General features: G+C 45.8%; 1 protein-coding gene across 2 annotated transcripts in view; it reads right to left on the bottom strand.

Moving 5' to 3' along the window:
* REDIC1 (regulator of DNA class I crossover intermediates 1) overlaps window positions 1-23,289 on the bottom strand; it is a 960,655-nt gene that overhangs the window by 270,539 nt on the left and 666,827 nt on the right. The gene's annotated exons all lie outside the window — the stretch shown is intronic.

The raw sequence follows: 23,289 nt of genomic DNA, 5'->3' as shown, positions 1-23,289 counted from the left end.
TACTTTCACGTGTAGGTTTGAGTAGTTTAATGATCAAATGACCAAAACCGTAAAAGTTATCATATTTGGGTATGGAGGAATGGAAATAGTTGCATGTGGAGTAGCGCAATTTAGACTCTATCCTTTACATGTCATAAATGCGCAATTTACATTTATTTGAAATTATATCTACTGTGTGCCTTAATATTACCATGTGTGAACATATAAACGCATTAATGAAATGTAACTAGTGAGAAACCGAAGCTTTAAAAACGTGTGCACTAATGTTCAGTTAAACATGAAGATGTATTTTGTAGTCACGTTGTATTAATACTTTAAGTCACATTTGATTATATTCTGAAAGTCATGTTCGAAAGTGTACTCATGTATGCACTTATTCACGTTTGCATTTACTTTTGAATTTTATGTGCACCAGTATAACCATGCATTTGAAGTGCACATTTAAATGTTATTTAAAGTTCGTCTGTTTTAAGGCCTTGTAAAATTGAAATGTGCTTTTTTTTGTTTTAAATTTCTTTACTGGAGGTTTGCATATACGTAAACAATACAGATTTGCTAGGTTTATGCGTTGTCGCGGCTACAATTCTTTTAACCATATACATCACTGTTATATGTTGTAGCTCATGAACATACATTCATATGCACTGCAGTTTTGTTACAATGGTTATAGTCCGTGCATAGGTGTTCACATTTCACAATGCGCTTTCTTGATGCCTGCATCTGTGTTGTCTGCTTGGTTTCTTGGCGCCAGCTGCGCTCTGTCTGCACGCACATCGCACCTTTTCCAACATGCTAACTGTGGGTGCGGGTTATAACTGAACTGGGACAACATAAAACATAATAGGTGGTTTGGGGTAACGGTCCCTATATCCCCCCAGTGTGCTCCTGTGTTGCCTCTGGTGTACATGAGTCGGATGGCTATCCTCTTGGCTTATGTGTATGTTGCCTGGTGAGGGGCAGTTTGCAGGAGGTTCATGCTACTTCTTCCTACTCTTGTCTTCGCTGTGTCGTATACCATCTCTATTGTTTGGGTGGGGCAATTGCTGGGTTCAGAGGAGGTATGTTAGTGTTGTGGTTGCTTTGTAGCTCTGCCAGCATCACGTTCCAGCTGACGGTGAGGGGGACATTGCGTATGCCTAGGGTGTCTTCTCGATGTAGGGCTACACTCTCCGCTTTTGCCCATATTAAAATTGAGCGCCTCCATGCTATTGAATGAGGGGGATCCGGAGACTTCCACCTCTTAGTGATCAGCCTTTTAGCTATTGTTATTCCCAGGTCCAAGAACCTGGAGGTCACTGTGTTCCTGCGGTTTTATACGAAATAGATGTAATATATATATATGTGTGTGTGTGTAGTGAATGAGCCACTTTTGTGGTCTGACACTCTATGATGACCCTCAACCACCACCATTTTGTACTGACTTAAGTGTGTTATGTTACCTTAGCCTTAATGTAGGATGGGTTTGCATATGCCGGCTTTTCTTCTGCCTTTTAGTGGAATAGTCTTTCCAAGAATAGAAGGTATGGGATGTTGAGGTGCAGTCTTGTGGGTGGTGGTGCACACATGTGCTCAATGTTGTATACTGAGGGATTAAGTGTATAATGTTATTTGGGTTAGGTGAATTATGACTTTGACCTATTGGCTTTGACGTGGTCGAATGTCATTCTGCCTTCTGACTTTACCTTGCTTCAAACCTTTCTGTGTGCACAGTGGTGCTTGTAAGTTGTGTGGATGAGAATTATAGGTGCTAACTACTGCCTTTGACATGTTCTCATGTCATCTTGCTTTGCTTTGGGCCTTTCTGTGTGCATGGCTTAACTAACTCCATTTTCATACTCAAGCCATTTTCTGTGCCTGCACGAAGAAGAGGGCATGTTTTGCTTTCCTCCTGTTTTTCGCATTTTACTGACTAGAGAGAACTGGTTCTTATCAGAGGAATGTACATGGTCTGTCTTGTAGTCATAGCAAGGGCCTGATCAACCGTTACTCTGACCTTGAAGCAGGCTGGTATGGGCTCTCATGAGAACGAGGGGGCGGGCTTGCTAGAAGCTTCGCTGTGTTTTGAATGTGTATTAAAAAGGGGAATCTACACTGGCCTGGTGAAAGTTCATCCGTGGAGCAGACGTGCTGTCACGGAAGAGTAGAGGCTGGTGTCACCTCTGACCTTCACCCGGTTCAAGCAATGGACTCCCCTTGAGCAAAGCGGGGTGAAATGATGGAGCATTAGGTGAGGTGTCTCTGCTACTAACTGTCTCTTGATTCTTTTCTGAATTCTTTCCTTTCCTTCTTATTTTCTGATTCTTATATCCATACATATATATTTCTACATATACATTTGCCTTGATTGTATGTTCAATCATATTAGTGATATGTTAGAGTGTGCTATGATAGGTGCATTTGGTTTACTGTGTGGTGCTATTTACTAATAAATACATCCCAGATACACCAATTCGTCTTTTCCTTGTAGCAGGAGGTGTGGACTCTTCTTGGCCAAGTATTCTGTTGTAGAAGGATGGGTGAATTCCCTTCTAGCAGGTAATTGTGTTATAGGAAGTTGGTGCTACTCCTCACAAGTGATGCGCAAATTATTGTTTTCTTGCCTTGCCTTTGGGGGGAGTGTTGAAAGTTTGACCACCTTAGGAAGTGCTGTGTATATGTTATATTCCATAAGTTTGGAACTAATATTCTCTCCCTGGGAAAGTGACGGTACATTCCTTTATCCAGGGGAGATCTAAAGTTTGTCATTACAATGTGCCACTCAAATGAGAGGGTGCGGACTGTACATTGGGCCTGAGCTTCTGCTACCTCCCTCCAATATGCCAGTAAGGCGGGGCAGCTCCATATCATATGCAATAGGTCAGCGTTATTATGCAGATATCTGAGGCATGCTGCGCCCCCCCCCCGCTTAAAGTATTGATTAATTTTCCCTAGAGTGAGGTATGCTCTGTGCGTGATGTGGAATTGGATCTGTCCGAGCCGGGCATTCCTGGGGATATGTGTTGGGCTCGATAGGACTACAGCCCATTCAGCATCTGAGTTGTCGGCCTATATAGTCTGCCCAATGGCTACGGAGTGGCGTCAGGTCTATTGCCGTGTGGTGTCGCAGTGAGCTGGCAAACCATTTTATTAGGTGCCTCCCATGTCCCATTACTGTATGTATTGTATCGTGAGGTGCATCACTGGTTCTGTGGATAGGTCTCCCCAGTTGTCAGTGAGAGCAGCTAATATTGAGCGGTGGAGTAGCAATCTGCCCAGGGGTAGGTCATCTTCCTTCACTAATATTGTGTATGGGATCAGGGCTCCCTCGCAATAGAAGTCTCCAATATCCTGCAGTCCCGCCTCATTCCAGCAGCAGAGCTCGGCAGCTGTGGTGACTGTGGTGCCCCTGGGTGTCCCTTCCAGTGGCAGGGCAGGTTAATATGTGGTGACCTTGCGTGTGACATATAGCATTCTGCGGTAGCATTTGTATACCGTGCTTAGCAGCAATTGTGCTGGTCTTGTGCATGATGCGTATGGGTGGAACAGCTCTTTCAGCTCCGAAAGAGGGAGTGGCTCACTGTTTAACGCAGTGTCCTCTCTGTGACGGTCTGCCATCCATCTAGCTATCCATTGGAGCTGCATGGCTAGGTAGTATTGCTCCAGGTTCGCAGCTGCTTGATCTACCGGTAGATATGGCTTCCTTATTGATGTCTAGCATTCCCCCATATGAAGTCTTTTATCTGCATCTCCAATGGTCAGAAAAATAAGGGTGGGATGTAAACGGGGAGGTTCGCAAGGTAGTACAGGAAGCGTGGTAGGACCACCATTTTTGTAAGGGCTACCCTGCCCGTCACAGTTAGCAGCAGCAGCGTACTCCAGAACCGGATCTGAGAGCAAATCGCTGTTGGAGCTCTGCCCAGGTTGCCCTCCAGAAGATCCGTCTGGGTCCTAAACACTCCGATTCCGAGATAACGGAATGTCTCAGCACACCATCGCACCTGCACTCCATTCAGTTTGTACCCCGGGTCACTGCAGGCATCGGTGAAGGGACAAAGGCAGGATTTAGATGCATTGAGCCGCAACCCCGAGACCAAGGCAAAGTCACCCTGTATCTGCGCCAGCTGCTGGGGCACTTGGTGGATGTTCCTTATGTACAGAAGGAGGTCATCCGCGTACAGTGATATCACATGCACACCATCTCCCAGAGGGATGCCCTTGCCCAGCGTCTTACAAATCGCAACTGCCAGGGGCTCTATGGCCAGCGAGAAGAGCAGTGGGGATAGCAGGCATCCCTGTCAGGTCCCTCTTTTCACTTGTATTGGGCCAGATATATACATGCATGTTTTTACTCTGACTGTCGATGTGGCGTATAGTAAAATCACCATGCCTAGAAACTCCTCCCCCAACTTTTGGTAAACGCCTATTTTTGGCACCCGCAGCGCAGACGCGTTAAAGAGAGCGGACAGAGGGCCAGCAACAAGGTAATAGACAAGCACCGATATACATGCTCTGATCTGCACCTAATTTTAAAACTGTATTTTAATCGGAAATGTTTTGAATTTGAACTGAATTTTATGTGTGTCCAACAATAACTATATAACTGACTGTGGCCGCGAAGGTAGTCCTGAACTCGCATCGCATTTGCTGAACGGACGGCAAGGCGGGTCAGGAGAAGGAACACACTAGAGAGGTCCCGCCCTCGTGTCGAATAGAGGGCTAGGTTAGCGATCTAGTTGATTTTGGTAAACGCCTATTTATGGCTGGCGCGCTGAAGGTAAGCCCGTCTGCGCCCGTCCGGACACGATCAAGGGCCATAAACTCTGCCGGTACATCTATTGAAGATTACACGACAATCAAATACTCTGCAAATGAAATGCTGGCATTGAGGCATACATGGACCTCGCGATGCAATTACATATTCCCGCCAGCAAGCCTGATAGGTAAGGAGACTAGCTGTCCTCGGTGCTTGATCAAGATTAACACAGATAGCACAGACCAGTGTCAGCAAACAGACCTGCTAATAAGAGTCAATAGAAAATGGGACTCATCAATAGTAGATCCCTACCTGCACACACTACAGAAACCAGGACATTAATAAAAGATGAGGATCTCAACATCCTATTTGTGACTGAAACCTGGCTGAAAGCATGCTCTACCCCAGACATAATCTAAGCACTGCCGCAGGTTACTCAATCAGAAGACAAGACAGGAGGGGGAGTGGCAGTTATACATGAAAACGAATATGGATGACAAGACCCTTGACCATCACTAATTGTGATTCTACACAATTTAGTATTAAACTCTCCCCTAATGTCACCTTTTCAGGCACACTGCTCTACAGACCTCCTGGCTCTACTAACTCCTTCATAGAGGTCTTCCCTGGAACAATAGCAACAACGGTGGTCAGTAAAGGCTCGACCACCATACTTTGGGATTTCAACCTTCATCTAGATAAACTCGAGAATACTAACGTCTAATAGATTTACTCAAGACATTGAAGCCATGCAACTTAAACAAATGGTATGCCCTGACACACATGAAAAAGGGCACCTATTAGATGCCATCTTCTCCAATGAACCCAATCTAACAGTAGGGACTCCTATGCCAGTCCCCTGGTCAGATCACAACTTCATACCTTTTACCTTAGACAACTTTCAGGGCCTACCTATTTATAACAACCCCCTCCCCCCCCCAAAAATGGGAATAAATGGCCAAGAGATCTTACCGATAGTATGGTGACCTCACTAGAAGCTCAAGCTCCGGACATAACAGATAACAGAGGAGTCAGACAAGTTGTGGGAAAACTGGATCAACAAGGAGCAGCCCAATACCCTCAGAAAAGCAGACTAAGTAATCGTTCATCTAGGAAAAAAGCATCTTGGTTTACCGCCAGCTTAATCCCCCCAAAAAAATGTTGTAAAAAATTTGAAAGTCAATGATCCCATAACCAAGAGCCACTACAAGCTGGCCATTAGACAGCACCATAATGAAAAAACTCAAGCCCAAGCCAAATATTTTAAGAACAAGATTCAAGCAGCGAGGAACTCCTTAAGAGAGTTATTTAAGGTAGTGCGCTCCCTATCGGCCATTGACCTGGAGACAATTAGTCACTCCTCATCTAAAGAGAGATGTGACCAAATGGCGCACTTCTTCAACAATAAGGTAGAAACAATTTATAACTCCCTTCATGATAACACTAGCCCAAACAACACTGATGCTCACTCAAATCTCAGTGACAATGTGAGTGCCAAAACAGAGGCAAGATTAGGCCACTTTGCAGCCCTTAGCGAAGAAGCTATGACTTCGATTATGTAGAAGATCAAATCCGGCTCCCCACAAGACCCGATTCCGCCAGATGTCCTGATACAGGGAGGTAAAAAAACTAGGACCAACACTGCTGATCTCATTTCGCTCTCTCTTACACGAGGGATTATCCCTAAAACCTGGAAACATGCAATAGGTAGACCTTTGCTAAAAAAACCTCATCTAGATCCGTTAGAGCTAGGGAACTACCGATCAATTTCACTTCTGCCACTGTTAGGCAAAATAGCGGAGAAACATGTTAATCAGATCTTGTCCAAATACCTAGAGGAGAATAGAGTGCTGCATCCTACACAAATGGGTTTCCGGCCCCAACACAGCACAGAATCAGCTCTGTTGGTGGTCACAGAGGAACTAAAGGGAATATTAGACCAGGGGTGCACTGCAGCCATCCTGCGTCTGGATCTTAGCGCAGCCTTTGACAAGGTAGATCATAGGACGATGATCTGCAGGTTGAAAGAAGCGGGTATCACAGGGGCTGCGCTAAAGTGGATAGCCTCATTTCTTGAGGATAGATCCTTCCAACTACTAGAAGATGAGCAACTCTCCGACACCCTTCAAATCTCGTGCGGAGTCCCCCAGGGATTTGCAATGAGCCCCACGCTTTTTAACCTATATATGCAACCACTAGCAGAGATAGTGCAAGAATTTGGGCTATCCATTACTTCTTACGCTGACGACACCCAATTGATACTGTCGGTGACACAGGGCCCCCAATCCATGCATACCAATCTAGCACCTTGCATGATACAAGTAGCAGACTGGATGAATAAATGCAGCCTAAAACTGAATGGAGGAAAAACAGAGCTTATGTTCTTGGGAAATAAGGCAGTCAGAAGAGACATGATCTGCTGGCCTCCAGAACTGGGGGAACCCCTGGTCCCAAAGAATGAGGTAAAAAATCTGGGAGTATGGCTAGACGACAGTCTAACAATGGAGACTCAAGCCAGGAAACTTTTGGGCGCATGCTTTGGTACTCTGTGAATCCTTCAAAATATCCTACCTCCCTTCCCTGAGCATACCCGCAGAACTGTTATCCAGGCACTGGTGGTGCCGTGGCTGGATTACGGCAACTCCCTTTATCTCGGTGCACCCAAATATGTCATAACCCGACTACAAGTGGTTCAGAATGCCAAAGCTAGGATTTTGACACACACTCCCAGACAACAGTCAGCGAAAGCAGCCCTGAGGACACTGCTGTGGAAATGTACCTTTTTAGGGGTACACTAGTGCAAGGTCACCCTCTTGTCCACGGGTCCAGAGACCAACAAAATAGAGATTGGCACTGAAGCTGGAAATAAATAAGTTTATTAATCACTCATGAGTGGGACCACGTCCACACAACACTCTCAAGTGCTGTCTGGAGGTAGTACATTGAATTCACAGAACACAGGTCTTATATACAGGTTTTGTGCAGTGTAAGCATGTGAACAGAAATAGGAAGAACAAGTTTTAGAACTAGTTATCAGCAAACAAGGACAGATGAAAAACCACATGGTCAGCAAAGTGGGAGGGGGAGCAAGAATGCTTATGGCAGCAGTAAATGATTGACAGTTAACATCTGAGACCAGGTGTTCTGGCAGCTACAAACTCTCAGCACGTACATTGCTTTTAGCTGAGTCAGGAAGTCAAATAAAATAGAAAGCACAGACAGAAAAAGACGAGCAGCAGAGGACGGGAGAATTACGAAGGAGACTTAAATAGACACCACAGCAAAAATGGATGTTGCTTAGGCCAAGTAAAATATTACACATTTTCCACAGACGGCCCTTTTGGCATAAGCTAAGACATTTTCTTATGCTTCTAAAGGGGTACGATAAATGTCATGTATATCAATTAGCATTATCTTGTTGACTTCTCGGTCTATTGCTAAATGGCCATTTACATTTTGGACATTCGTTTTAGATGGTAGACAAGTAGTACAAGTGGAAATACAGAGGGAACGAAGCATTGGCCCGCATTGGATACTTAAAAAACAAGAGAAGAGAATTGTAATAATTATGAACAAGGCTGATAGTATTTTTATACCCCATGCAGAAAATACGCTCCAGAACCATCCAGCCCAAGTCCATGATCCTGAATCTTGAAGGATCTCAGTGGCTAATTTGTGTCGTTTGGAGATGACCGCATATACAGAAGGGTTCCTTCTTCACACTAGGTAAGGACGCCAGAGTGGCAACCTCATTGATAAGTCAGGATATTTCAACCATTAGATAATTGTTATTCAAAATAACACACACACCTTCTGGAGAACAATGTATTGTGGCACGAAAACATTTAAGCATATTGATACCCACAATGTTGTCCGGTGTGGTAGGGGAAAGCAAAAATGGGCATGCTGCAGTGAATTTATCAAGCCTGAATTCAAGTGGCTGTGAAAGTGGGCTAGGTGTAGGTGTCCCATAGAATCCTATCGATGTTATCATTGTGCAGGACAGGGGAGCCCTAGGAACCAATCTTTTAGACAGAGCACTACGGGTAGCCCCTATATCAACCAAAAATCGATCAGTAGATCCCCAGACGCTTGAATCAACATAAGGACCCATTTGATCTACTGGCATCTCAACCGGTCCCTTACCCCATCCTAGGCATCCCTATGCATAATCTGAATCTGCAAGAGCAACAGCAGAATAATCAGACATTTGATATTGATTTCATCTATCAAAAGTATTAGAGTAATATGGTCCTTGTTCAACTGCTTCAAATCTGGGGCGAGCTCCTGTACCTCCCCTGTTTCCTGAATTCCCTGGGCGTCCTCTCATACTTCCCCTTCCCCGCTGATACTGCTGACCTAGCAAAAGGGGGCACTCAGAATGCCAATGCCCAGTCTCTTTACAATAAGCACACTGATCAGAGGACAAATTTGCTCGAGAGAGAGGGGGTACTCCAGGTGTATACATTGTGTGTCCTCTTCCACCTCTCCTAAGTGGTGGACCATATACTTGAGCCAACATAATATTTTCTTTAATTTTTTAATCATCTTATACTCCCAGCCTTTTGCTTCCAGGTTCCTGTCGCTCATAATATAGGGCTATGGTCAAAAGGGAAACTGGGGAAGACGTGTTCCAAGAACTCTCGCTGACCTTTACGCGAATAGCTATTTCCGGTAACATTTTAACGAAAATTTATCGACAAACAAATGTTTACTCCTATTATCGGCCAACAACTGACCACTAAAATCATGGAATGTCTCCTCAAATTTGAAAATAGATCAGAATCCTTTTTCTGTTTACAGGACGCTAACGTAGTCCAATCTATTTTCTTAGGGGATATGAGAGTTTTCAACTTTGTCACAATAGCTTTAGGAAGATCTATTATCTCCTTCTGAGGTTTTTTGCGCATGCTCCCTTTCCGCATCTATTTTTCTAAATGTTCCCAGGTATCACCATATGCTACATTGTCATCTATTTTACGTATTGTTCTCCACATATCAGGGGGCAAAATAATCCCAAAGAAGATATCAATATCTGGCAAGGTCATAGTGCAGGAGCTAATGGCTCCTTCCACCTCCTCATAGAAGGCGGCAGGATTTTTCCGGGGGTCGGGCAAAGCAGCTTTAAGAGCCATCACATCAGCTCTACTCCAAGGAGTGTAAACCCAATTATATATAAAATATCCCTTTGCATCATCTGAAGTTTTATCATTATTGGTTATTGGTTCCCGCACCCTTTGGAGGAACATACAGAGGTGCAGCTTCACTCATAGGTTTCATATCAGACTCACTACTACTAGGGTTATTCGCATCCACCAAGGCATCTACTTTCTTTGCCTGAGATTTAACTGCTTCTGCAACTTTATTTTTCCTAGCTAATTCTTGCTACTTTCGCAAACGCAACCCAATCCTGGTTCGTTAGCCACCACTGAAATTTGTGCGCAGTGACCTCCGAGATCTTGACGCATTCGGAAAGATAACCCTGAAGCTATGCCCACTGGAATTTCAGGTCCCACTGCAGAGCCCGAATATGCCACCTGGCATAGTCCACCAGAAGGATGCAGGAGGCCATGAGGCCCAGTAGCCTCAGGGTCAGTCTGACCGAAACCCAGGATAGAGGCTGAAAGATTGGAATCATAGCCCGAATATACCAGACTCGCTGTTCGGGAGGATAAGCCCAAAACTGTGACATGTCCAGAACCGCTCCAATGAAAAAAGGCTTACGAGAGGGAATCAGGTGTAACTTCGGCACATTGATGGTGAACCTCAGCCAATGCAGGAGGTCGGCCGTAGTCTGGAGGTGGGAGACGACAGCATGGGGCAAGCCCACCTTCAACAGCCAGTCGTCGAGATAGGGGAAGACTGGAACCCCTGATTTGCGCAGATGAGCTGGGACCACCGCCATCACTTTCGTGAACACCCGGGACGCGTTGGTAGGGCAAAATCGGAGCACGGTAAACAGAAAATGTTCGTTGCCTACCATGAACCGTAGGTAATGCCTGTGAGCCGGCAGGACGGGGATGTGAAAATAAGCGTCCTGCAAGTCCAATGCTACCATCCAATCTCCAGGACCTGAGCCAATGTCCACATTTTGAACTTCTCCTTCCGGAGGAAGCAGTTGACGTTCCTGAGATCCAAAATAGGACCCAGGTCCTTGTCCTTCTTTGGCACCAGAAAGTAGTGAAAATAACAACCACAACCTACTTCTGGGGCAGGAACTCGCTCGAGAGAGCCGTAACTTCCTGGTGGAGAAGGGCTAGGCAATCCAAAATAGGACGCAGGCCCTTGTCCTTCTTTGGCACCAGAAAGTAGTGGGTATAACAACCACAACTTACTTCTGGGGCAGGAACTCGCTCGAGAGAGCCGTAACTTCCTGGTGGAGAAGGGCTAGGGAATTCTCCAACATGCGTTGGAATTGAAATGGCATAGATGAAGGTGTAGACTCAAATGGGAGGGAGTAGCCCTTCGGACTATCTGCAAAACCCACCTGTCCAAAGTGATTATGTGCCAGTGGGGGAGGTGATGGCGAATCCTGCCACCCACTGGCGAATAGTGGCTCTGAAAGGTCAGACTAGGAGGGCTTGGAGGCTGCTGCATAGGGGGTGCTGGTGATCTGGCCGCCCACTGGCCCCCAGACCCACAGCTGTGGGTCCCACGTCACTGGCCGCGCAGAGGCTGGACAGCTTTCACAGGCCTCTGGCTCTGGATGGAACGTGGCGGGACACCCCTTCCGTAGCCACGAAGGGGCGAAAAGCAGACTGCGCAGGGCGAGAGGTGGAACCGAGGCCCGAGGACCTGGCCTTAGCCCTGGAGTCCTTAAAGCACTCGAGCGTGTTGTCTGTTTTGTCGCCAAACAAGCAACGGCCATCAAAGGGCATATACAAAAGTGTAGCTTGGACATCACCCGAAAAGCCAGTGGACCTCAGCCAGGCTTAGCATCTCAGGGCTACTGACGTTGAAATCATCCTGCCCACAAGTCGGTAGTGTCCAGTCCACATCTTATGGCGAACTACGCTGCATCTTTCCCTTTGGCAACTGCACGGAAGAGCATGGCCCAGCCTCTTCCAGGCACTGGGGCAGAACCTGCGCGACTGTGTCCCACACAGAGTGGGAGTAACGGCCCAAGGAACATGTGGTGTTCGCTGACCACAGTCCTCAGCTGGAGGAAGAAAACATCTTCTTCCCAAGGTGGTCCATCTTCTTGGATTCCCTATCAGGTGGTGTGGTAGGGAATGCGCCCTTGGAAGTCGAGGCTTGGACCACCAAGCTCTCAGGTGTGGGGTGTTCAAAGAGAAAATGAGGTCACCTGTGGCCGGGTGTTGGCGTCGGGCAATCATTCTATCTATCCACAGAAGCCACTGTGTTGGGCTAGGAACAAGTGCCCAAAAGGGTGTCCGTGAGGGTCTCATTGAACGGCAGCAAGGGCCCTGAAGAGGCCACAGCCAGTTGAAGAATCTCGGTCAGGAGCTTAGTCCTAACTGCCACAGCAGGGAGCTCAAGGTTTAGGGCCTCATATGCCTTACGCAACACCACTGCGCAAGATGCACCCTCCTCCATAGCCACGGTAGGGGGAGAGAGCATGCCAAGGTCTGGGGAAGTGTCCAGACCACTGGCCTCACCCAACTCCTCTCTCCAGTCCGGTTCCTCTAACTGGTCTCCCAGAGGGTCCTCACACCCCTCCCAGTCCTCCTCACCCTCATCTGGTAGCAACTCAGGGTGTTAGGGAACACCAGGGGAGAACAGGGATACAAAAGTATCGGGCGACGTCGGTCCGGCTCCGTGTCCACATTGAGGGGGAGGCCAGGGTTGACGTTGGCTGGAGACACAACCATCATCGGAGGGTGCGGTGGTATCGCCAATGGATTCGGCGCTGGAGGAGGTGTCACAAGGTCGACCGGCGGCGATCTGGATTCAGGATTCGATCCCTAGGGGCCCTGCGGCGCCGAAGCCGCCGGCATCAAAGGCCTAGAGCCCCCAGGCGAGTCCACAGGCCCGAAGGCGCGCCAGTGGAGTTGGCTGCCCTAAAATAGAGTGCTGAGTTTCCTAAAAACTATGAAGTTGGGCTGGGGTCGCTCCAGCTCCCGAAAAGGGAGGGAGGCTCGGAGTCGACCCAATAGGCTCCGCTGGCAGAGCCAAACGACTACCATCCGCAACCCGCGTCCAGTATGCGGACGAACGGGAAGAACGCAAAGAACGATGGTGCTTCTTCGCCTTTTTGTTTGTGCTTCGACTTAGCCGAAGACAAGGAGTGGCGGTGATGGCTCCATGACCGGTCCCGCGACCTCCCTCTTGACCGGGACCTCGAACGGCACAGCCGGAGCACAACTTCGGGTCGTAGTAGCGCTCCAGGCACCGGAGGCACTCAAGATGAGGGTCCGTCACCAACATCAGCTTGTAGCAGGAGCCACAAGGCTTGAAGCTGGTCCGCCGGGATGACATTCCTGTGCACCAGGAGTCGTGACGACTCAAACAGATGTTGACAAAAAGTCACAAAAAGAGAGTCAAAAAGTGACTTGAGGTACAGCTCTCTCCAGGTCTGCGCTGGCTGACACAGAAAAAGAAAGAACTGACGTCAGTGTGCAGGGGCAGCGTCTAAGTAGATACCGCAACGCCAATGACTAACGTGGAGTCTACCGACGCCAGCTACTGACGGGCAGGAGTACTGCTGAAGACAAAATTCTCTGGATCCAGTTTGACGCCTGGGGGTAATTCTAAGGTGAGGAATCCATAACTAATATTCTCTTTCAGATAACTTCTTTATGATTGGTTCTTTGCCTCAAAAGAACAGGGATGTGGCCAAAGGATTGATTGAGCTGACAATTAGTAAACAGTGATCATGTCCTCAGCTTACTATTTTGTGGAAATAAGTGCTAGCCTCAATCAAATCCATACTAGTTTATACTATCCGGTGAGAGCCTGAAGTGGTGCTCCTGAGGCCACTTCCACATAGCAGATAGAGCCTTGGGAGAGAGGATAGAGCCTTACTGAGTCAATGTCTGGGGCAGCTACAATGCCAATATCAAATAATTGGAAAATAATTGAGCCATCATCTCTGAACCAGAGGCATCAAAAATAAGGCTTATTCTAGCAACTGAGAAACATTACAGAAAAGGATACGGAATTTTATTGCATTTGGTACTTAATCTTAGTTTACCTGTCTCATGCATACTGAAATTAATGTGTTACCTTAGGGTACATCCCACTGGTTCTTGATATTAAAACACACCGGAAAATTGGGTATGGGCAATATCCATGAGCATGAAGAGCAGTGATGAAACCACTGAAGTGGAGTGTAAGCTTCCGAAATTGCATAAGACAATACTTCTGATGCCGAAGAACAAAGGAATTGAAGTTGGGAAGAGGGGGTGTTGGTGTAAAGGTTTTGTTTTGTTTTTTACCCTTTCCTGGTATAAGGACTTTCATTATGAGATCCGATTCATTTGAAGCTGTAGTTAGTATTCCAAATATTTGTGATGCTATTGGCCTGCCGGGATATCTTTGTTTTATTAACAATAAAACATTGCTTATTAAAAAGATGGTACTGGTGTTTGCAAAGTAAGATAAATAAATGCTACTAAGCTTAGTGCTGTAAATATTTGTTTTTATATTTGGAGCTTAACCCTATTGGTTTATACAGTGCTTTAACTTTTTCAGCCAATTCAACTGAAATGATACAAATTTTCATGAAAATATAGAACCATTTTGTGAAGGAGAGAGTTTTAATTTCCAGGTTTGCATTTTTGTGCAATGAAAAAGTAAAATATTGTTTACTTTTGCCGAGCCAAGATGAAATCTGTTGTTGATGGGACTTCATTGTATATGGTTCTTGGAATCCTTGTGAACTCCTTACCAAAGTGTTCTCCGGTATCAACTTTTGTTTTAATGTGCCTAACATCTGTGTAGATTTACATTCTTTTAGAACCACTGAGGAGAATTATAGGATCTTCTCCTACAACTCTGGGATTATCGTTGTAAGGTTCAATTAGAACGAATGCTGTACTGGCACTCCATGATTTCAGCTGAATGTGAGGAGGGTCAATAAATTAGCTGCTTCACTCCCACCTTATTTGACACAAGGGCATCTTTCATTACAACTACAACATGTTCCCTCCTTTCCGCTGGAAGATCTCTTGCAAAGTTTCTGACAGACATCCACAAGTTTCTATGGAAAGCAGATAAACACTTAGCATTTAGTGCAATAGTTGAAACTGGTGCAGATCTACAGATTTTGTTCAGAAGATGTAGGTATAGGCTGTGTAGGGCTATGGAGAGAATGCGTCTTTGGAGGCTCCTTGTTTGGAACTGCTCTTATATCCATTTGTAAGGAAATGGGTGTAGGTGACTCACCCACCTGTGAATTCTGACAAGCCTTCCGAAATAGAGGCTGCAATAAACCCCAGAACACCGATTCTCCAGACAGTGACAACACTGTCACAAGACGGCAAAACTATCTGTGTACAGTAATTTCTGAAGGGAAGTTCATGGCACAAGACACTAAAAGTAAGATAACTGTATTCTAAAAAGAAAATAAATTACTTACCTATAACTGTGGCTCTCCATTATAGGAATCTTTGTTATGTTATAATGATCTTGTAAAGCGCACGTACACCAATTGGTTTCATGGCGCTGATTCTAGGAGTTGTCGAACCCTGGTGGAGTTATTCATAGGGTTGAGTATACAGCCAAGTCTTAAGAGGTTTCCTAAAACTCAGCAGATCAGTGCATGATCTAATTTCCTGAGGAAAGGAGTTCCACACTCTGGGACCCAAAGTTGCAAACCTGCAGCCCCCTTGTCGCTTCAACTTAAAGGCAGGAGATGCCAAAAGATGGAGATGGGCCGAGCGTAAACTGCTTGGGGTATGTACCTTTGAATAAGGCTTTCAATAAATTTAGGGTTCTGTCCATGTAAAGATTTAAAGACCAAACATCCTACTTTAAAAGCACAACGCTGGGGGATGGGAAGCCAATGCAGCTTCCTAAAAAATGTGGGGTGACATGTTGCCATGTTGGTTGCTGGTGAATCAGTCTGGCCGCTTGATTCTGCACCATCTGTAACCGTTTAGTTAGAAAGAGGGCAGACCAAGGTAGAATGAGTTGGCATAGTCTAGGTGTGACGTAATCGTAGCAATCGCGACCTGTATCAGTGCTGCCTGTGTGAGTAGTCTGCTGATCTTTCTGATTTTCCGTAATTGGAAGAAACAGGTAGAGACCACAGAGCCAACTTGGATTTTTAATGACAGGTCGTTATTTATCGTGACACCAAGGCTTTTTGCAGAAGGGGAGGGAATGGGGGGAGGGTCCCAATTCCGTTGGCCATTAGTGTGGACCTCAAAAGTTGTGGCTGCCCCCCCATCAAGACTAGATTGGTCTTCCCAGGGTTAAACTTTAAATGGTTACAGTCCATCCAGTGGCAGATGTGCAATATAGCAGCTTGGAAGTCCGAGATTGATTGCGGTGAGTTGTCGATTGTAAACATCAATTGTAAGTCTTCGGCATAGTTGATGGTGACAACTTTCCTTGCCTTGAGAGACGGAATCAGAGGGAGGAGGTAGAGATTAAACATATGAGGGGACAGCGAGGAGCCCTGCAGGACCCCGTACATTGTTTTTAACTTATGTGCCGTGAACTGGGCTACGCGGACTGACTGGGAGCGATCTTCGAGAAAGGATCTAATCCAACTCAAGGCTGAGCCCTGGATGCCAGCCTCCCTGACACAGTCCACCAAAATACCATGGTCGACCGTGTCAAAGGCGGCCGAAAGATCTAACAGCACCAGGGCCTGGGGAGTACCTCTGTCAGCCTTCTCCCGCAGGGAATCCAGTACCACCAGTATTACCGTCTCCGTTGAGTGGGCTGGGGGCATTCCAGCTTGGTGTGAGTCGAGATAGTTGGATTGTTTAAGACAATAAGACAAACACTTCGCCACATGAGCCTCCAATACCTTAGCCAGGTACGGGAGCAAAGATATTGGGCGGTAATTTGACAGACTCTGGGGGTCTGCCCCTGGTTTCTTCAGGAGGCGAACCCCAATTGCATCCTTAAAGGCTTTAGGAACACGACCCTGGACTAAAGATTCATTTAAAAGAGCAAGGGCTGGACCCAGGAGGCCAGAGAATGCTTCTTTTAGGACGTGTGGCGGACAGCAGCCCGTGGGTCACCCAGATTTTACTTTAGACAGGAGGTCCTGGAAGACCTCCGTAGTGATGGCTGGGAAGTGTTCAAGGGAACAGGGGTTTTCAACCCTAGAGGGGATTATCTCGTAGGAGGTACATATGGGAATACTGGCTTTGATAGTGGAAATCTTTTCAATAAAGAAGTTATTCAGAGAGTCGCAAAGTACTTGAGTGGGAATGGGTTTACTTAGGACTCTGAGTTAGACAGTTCATTTACAATTGTGAAGTTTTCCTTAGATCTGTTATTGGAAGTCAGAATTCTGTAGGAAAAGTGAGCTGCTTTGGCTGTTACGATAGCCTTTTTATATTCTGTTAATGCCGCCAGGTAGGTTTGTTTCCCGTCTGCTGAATAATTCTGTCTCCACTTCCTTTCTTGTTAGCGGAGGGCAAGTTTTTGTAATTTTAGTTCAGGGGAAAACCATCTCTGTGCGTCAAGACGGCGAGCCAGTTTTATTTCTTTAAGTGGGGCATGTTTATTACTGGCTGCTAATAACCAAGCTGAGATGGTTTCCTCATAATGATTAACATTGGGATCGGTGGCTGTGACTGTGCTGGCCAGTGTATCATGGAATTCATTTTTATCAGTGGTGTTCCATTTCCTGGCCAATATTCCCTTAGTCATGAGAGTTTTTCCTGGCACAAGATTCGTAATGGTGAATTTTATTAGGTAGTGGTCCGACCATATACATGGTAAGATTGAAAATGCAGCCACCGCCAAGTTGGTAGTCCATACTTGGTCCAGTATGTGACCTTTAATGTGTGTAGCCGAAGATACCCGCTGAGTAAAATTTAAGTTGGTAAGTAAGTCTGTTAGCTCAGCGGAATAGGGCCCACCTTGTGTGTCGTTAGCCCAATAGTTAAAGTCTCCTTTTAACAGGATTTTAGCGTGATTAGTGATCAAATTGGCAACTTGTTTGCTCAAGGAATGTGGGAACAAGGGCATATGCTGCGGGGGCCTGTAAAGTAAAACGCAGATAAGTGGCGCAGAGTCAGACTCCAGTTTAATTACAACATTATCTACTGCGGGGAGACAGAGTGAAGTAAGAGCTGTGAATTTGAGCTCCTGGAGGATGATAGCAGCTACTCCACCGCCGATTTTTCTTGACGGACGGTTAGTTTGAAGAATGTAGTAGTCATTTGGTAATGCGGCCAGGATATTAGGGGTAGATTCATGTGAGAGCCAGGTTTCTGTTACTAAAAGAATATACGGTTTCTCTGATGCAAGGAGGAGAAAGATGTCAAGCTGGTGTTTGACTAAAGAGCAGGTATTTAAGTAATAGATTGACAGGGCCGAGCACCTATGTTTATTCTGTCTCTGTGGTTGGGTGGCAAGACATGTAGGCTGTGGAACTTCAGGGAATGATCTTCGTGGCAGCCAGATCTCGTTTTGTATCAGCCTGGCGCTAACAATAGCTTTGAGTGAATGCTTGATGGAATGGTTCGGTCTTAATTCCTGAGAGGAGTATACGAGAGATTGGGCATTATGACTGGCCCCTGGGCCCGAATGGGCGCGGATGGGCTTCCGCTGCACGTGACCGCTGCGTTCCCGTGCTGCTACCGGCATTAATGGCCGGTAGTAGCCTAGTCTCCTCCCCTCGCCTTCTTTGATTGGGTGTCCCTAGGGGTGTGACCAGAAAGCAGCTGGGAGCCTGAGACGCCGCTAACACTTGCGGAATTGCGGTAACGTTGATATTTAAAAATACATCAAATCAAATTCATACAATTTCCAAATGTTTAAAATGGTAGCAGTTTAAAAGTAGAATTACTGGCCCACAGGGTAGCAGCATAGTCCTAGAGTGCCTGCTCCTGCGCTGCAACCGGCATTAATGGCCGGTAGCAGCCTAGTCTTCTCCCCTCGCCTTCCGTGATTGGCTGCCCCAAGGGGTGTACCAGGAAGCGCCTGGAAGCCTGAGACGCCGCTAACACTCGCGGAATTGCAGTAACGTTGGTATTTAAAAATACATCAAATCAAATCCATAAAATTTCCAAATGTTTAAAATGGGAGCAGTTTTAAAATAGAATTACTGGCCCACAGGGTAGCGGAGCAGTTCTCGAGTCTTTCATAGATTCATATGCTTGAATCATTCCCTGTTGTCGAGATAGGAGTCCCATGGTATACTAAGATAGCTATACAATGCTAAACATAGAGATTGCTATCCAATGCTGAACATAGACCAGAAAGACCCTAGGTCCTTTAATTTTGTAGAATATCACAGTCCTTTCTTAAAACGAGAACAGAGTTAGGTTTCAACCAATCAGGTTGGCCTGCCCTCTAGAACACCCCTGTGAGAAGCTCCATTCCCTCAGATTTTCATAGCACGAGTTTAAGAGATGCAACCAGAAAAAAGCGAGAAAGGTGAGCTGTTCTCAGGGAAGGATGGTGGGCCGCATGTAAATATATGAAAGAGTCCAACACTGGCGAAATACAGTTACAGGTAAGTAACCTATTTTCTTACTCCAGTATAGGAATTTTCATAGATTCACATGCTTGAATCAGATTATAAAGCAGTTATGATGCACATTTTAAAATAGATATGCAAAATAATGGTGTAAATATATCAACATATATAGCTATATAGACACATATTGTAATGAAAACAAAGACCTAAAGGTCCCATAAATACACCATATATATATTTCTATAAACAGGAATACGAGGTAAAGAGCAGAAAATGTGCAGAAACAGTAAAAGATGGTGGGAAGAAAGAGACAAGCTCACCGTTACTGAAAAAGATGTTGCAGCACTGCCTAAACCACTACCATATCACTGCGAACTGCAGATTCTGAACAGTAATGTCTGGTAAAGGTATGTGTATTCTTCCAGGTAGCTGCTTGGCAGAAGTCCTGAAATGAGACACCAGAAAACGGTGCGTGGAAGCAGATGCAGCTCTTTTGGAGTGGGCATGCACGGACGCCTGCAACTGCTAGCCTGCTGCTTGATGACAGAAGTGAATCATGCTGGATATCCACTTGGCAATGCTTTGCTTAGAAAGAGAATGACCTTTCTGTGGCGCACTGTAAGCCACTACTAGTTGATAAGAGTTGCAAAAACCTTTGGTTTTATCTAAATCAATGTTATGCACCTCTTATTATCTTATGAATGTAGTGCTTTTTAGAATGGCGTTGTTGGAGCTGGAAAAAATGTTCTGATAATAAGCTGCTCATTTAGGTGAAGACTGAAGGGACTTTAGGAATAAACTTTGGATTTGTGCGAAGGACCACTCTGTCGTCCTGAAATTGCAGGTAAGGTTCCTGAATGGTGAGGGCTTGAATTTTTCTAACTTGTCTGGCATATTTTAATGCTACAAGGAGAGCAACCTTCCCAAAAATTAATTTTATATCTGTTATATGAATGGGTTTAAACTGTTTTTTCATGAGCTGTGGGCGTACAATATTTAATTTCCGGGGAAGCGGAGTAAGTCTTACTGGTGGAAAGACTCTAAATAGGTCTTTGAGGAATTGTTTCACTATTCTAGCAGACTGACCACAATGAGGGTGAAGCGGATGAGCTCCTGAATCGGGAGATGGCTGCCAAAAGGACTTTGATGGGAGCGTGAGCTAAACCTGATCTTGCCAGGTGCAGAAATCTTTTAGGGGAAGAACAAAATGGGTGAACATTAGCTTGCTGGCACCACATACAAAAACGTTTCCATTTAAGGCAATAGGTTTTGATAGTATTCTCTGCTTGGGCTTCAGACTTAATTTCTCTGAAGTCTAAAGAGATGTTTAGGTCGGTGAATTCACTGTGCTAAAGAGCCAGGCCGATATGTGAAGGGACCTGGAATCCGGATTCAGCACCTGCCCCTGAGACATTGTAAAAAGAGTTGTTATCAGTTTCAACTGGATGTGAGGTCTCTCTGAGAGAAGGAGCTATGTAAATGAGTGCTGGTGTGGCAAGGTCGGGGCTATGAGGATCATGGTACATGGTTCGCTTTCATCTTCATGAGAACCTTTGGGAGGAGAGGAATGGGAGGAAAGGCATAAGCAAAGATGCCAGACCATGCCATCAAAAATGCATTGCCTGATGTTGATGACAATATGTGAAGATTTGGCATTTCTTGTTCTGGGGGTTACAAAAATATTGAGGTTTGGCTTGCCCCAATGAAGAAAGATGTTTTGTGATCCAATTCCCATTTGTGGCAGGATGATTTTAGCCTGCTGAGAGGTCTTCTATTGTGTTCAGCTTTCCGGGGACATGTTCTGCCTGCAGGTGCACACCATGGCGGATCAACCACTCCCAGATACTTTGTTATTCTTGAGAGAGGAGACATGACCTCGTGCCGCCCTGTTCGTTGATGTAGTGCATCCTGGTGGTATTGTCCATTCTGATGAGCACTGAAGAATTCCTCATCCTTGGAACAAAAGCCTGCAAGGCGAGATGCACTGCCTTGAGCTGCAGTAGATTGATATGGCAGTGCAGATGGGGTTTCTGCCAACTGTCACTGACCTGCAGGTCTTGAAGGAATGCTTACCATCTTTCTAGGAAGGTATCGGTTGTTATGATCAGTGGAGAGGGTACACTTCGGAAAGGCAGGCCGACTGACAAATTTGTCTGTTTCATCCACCATGCTAGGTGGAGCGATGTTGGCAAGATCATCGAAGGAGCTTGCTGTCTGTAGCCACTACTTGTCTAACTCATCCTGGAACCGATGCATTCTTAAACGACAAAACAGAATTAGGAGAATACATGATGACATTATCCCCAAGAGAGAATTGTAGAGATGAATTGAAAGAGACTCTTTTGTTCATATGAACTTGGCTAAGGAAATCAGTTTCAATTGCCTCTCTGCTGTTGGATATGCTCTGTTGAGAGTGGTATTGAGCTTTGTTTCTAGGAATGTGATTATTCTTGATGGGTCTAAGACCAATTTTTTGGGGTTAAGCGTAAAAACAAGCTGAACAGGGTTGTACAGGTAGCTGTTGATGCCTGTGCTGTGCGACTGGATGGGGCTTTGATTAACCGGAAGGATTGTGTTTGAGATATGTGTCGAGATTTCTGAGGTCCAGAATTGGTCGCCATTCTTTGAGTTTTTTGCAAACCAAAAAGAAACAAGAATAGAATCCCTTTCCCCGCTGTGATGCAGAAACGTTTTCTATCGCCCCTTTCCTAAACATTGAGATGACCTCTAATTTGAGAAGGTGTAGATGCTTCCAAATGGAGGGTTGCGACAGGGTGGATGGTGGGGTTTTGATACATTCTAGTGTATGGCCAAATTGAATAAGATTCAAGACCCATCATTGGTCAGCAGTTATGTCCTGCCAGCAATTAAGATAACTGGATAGTTTTTCCAAGTTAGGTGAGGAGAAGGGAGGAATAGCTGGAGCCTGTAAACTGTCATGGGGGACTGCCCGTGTCCTTTGCTTGGAGTCCTGCTCAACCTTTTGTGTCAGATCTATTGTAGGTTGCTTGTGGTGGTTGGCGCAGAGTATTAGGGATGAAACTGAGGAAGATGAATAGGAGGGGTAAGTGAAAGAGGTGTGGCGCCGCGGCCAGGGTGACTGACTCTGGAATCACGGTTCGATCCCCGGCGCCTGCGGCAGATTAGCCCAGCACCATGTGACTCTGGGCAATAGCTTGCTTAATCTTCCCGACGGCCCCCAGCGCCTAGAGACCCTTGCGGGTGATTGTTTGCACTTTACAAATGTAGATTATTATATTATTATTATTATATTGTTGAAAAACTCCTCTCTAGGAAGGAAGACCCCTTCCTCAGGCACCCTGAAAGGGCACCTTTCTGTAATGAAGCAACACTAACAACTTGGCTGTATCCGTGTCGGTTTTAATTGATTGGAGCGCTTCGTCCACGTGCTTGCCGAAAAGGGCTTCCCATCTAAAGGGAGATCCAGTATTTCGTTTTTGATCTCTGGCCTAAATAAGGTAGGCTTGAGCCAGCCCTGGCTTTGTGACACCGCAGCACCCGAAAGTTGCCCAAATGTGGTAGTGGCAATGTCTATTGCACAGTCAATCACCTCTAACGATGCGCGTTCTCTTTCCAGTAGAACCTTTTTGGTCTCTTATTTGGAGCTGGTCTAGAGTCGGTGCGATGTTGGACTACATTTGCTGGTCATATCCTCCAATAACAGCAATGGAATTATCTGCACTAACAGGCGAGTGCCGACATGTATGAAAACCTCTTCCCAAGACGCCTACCTTCCTTGTCAGGAGGCGCTGTCATTGGTGCAGATGGATTCTTTGATGTGCGTTGAGTTGCCTGCATAATGACAGAATCAAGTTCCGGGTGCCCAGTAAACATGCAGGAGTATCTTCTGTAGCCTTGTACTTTTTATTTAAGTGGGGAAGGACCGCAGTAACAGTAGCTGGAGTCTTCATGACTTTTAAACCCTCTTGCCCATATGTAGATCATAATGGGCATCGCTCGGACA

Source organism: Triturus cristatus, chromosome 4_1 (assembly GCF_964204655.1).
Source record: "Triturus cristatus chromosome 4_1, aTriCri1.1, whole genome shotgun sequence".
Taxonomy (NCBI): domain Eukaryota; kingdom Metazoa; phylum Chordata; class Amphibia; order Caudata; family Salamandridae; genus Triturus; species Triturus cristatus.
This window is presented reverse-complemented; position numbering and strand designations above follow the sequence as displayed.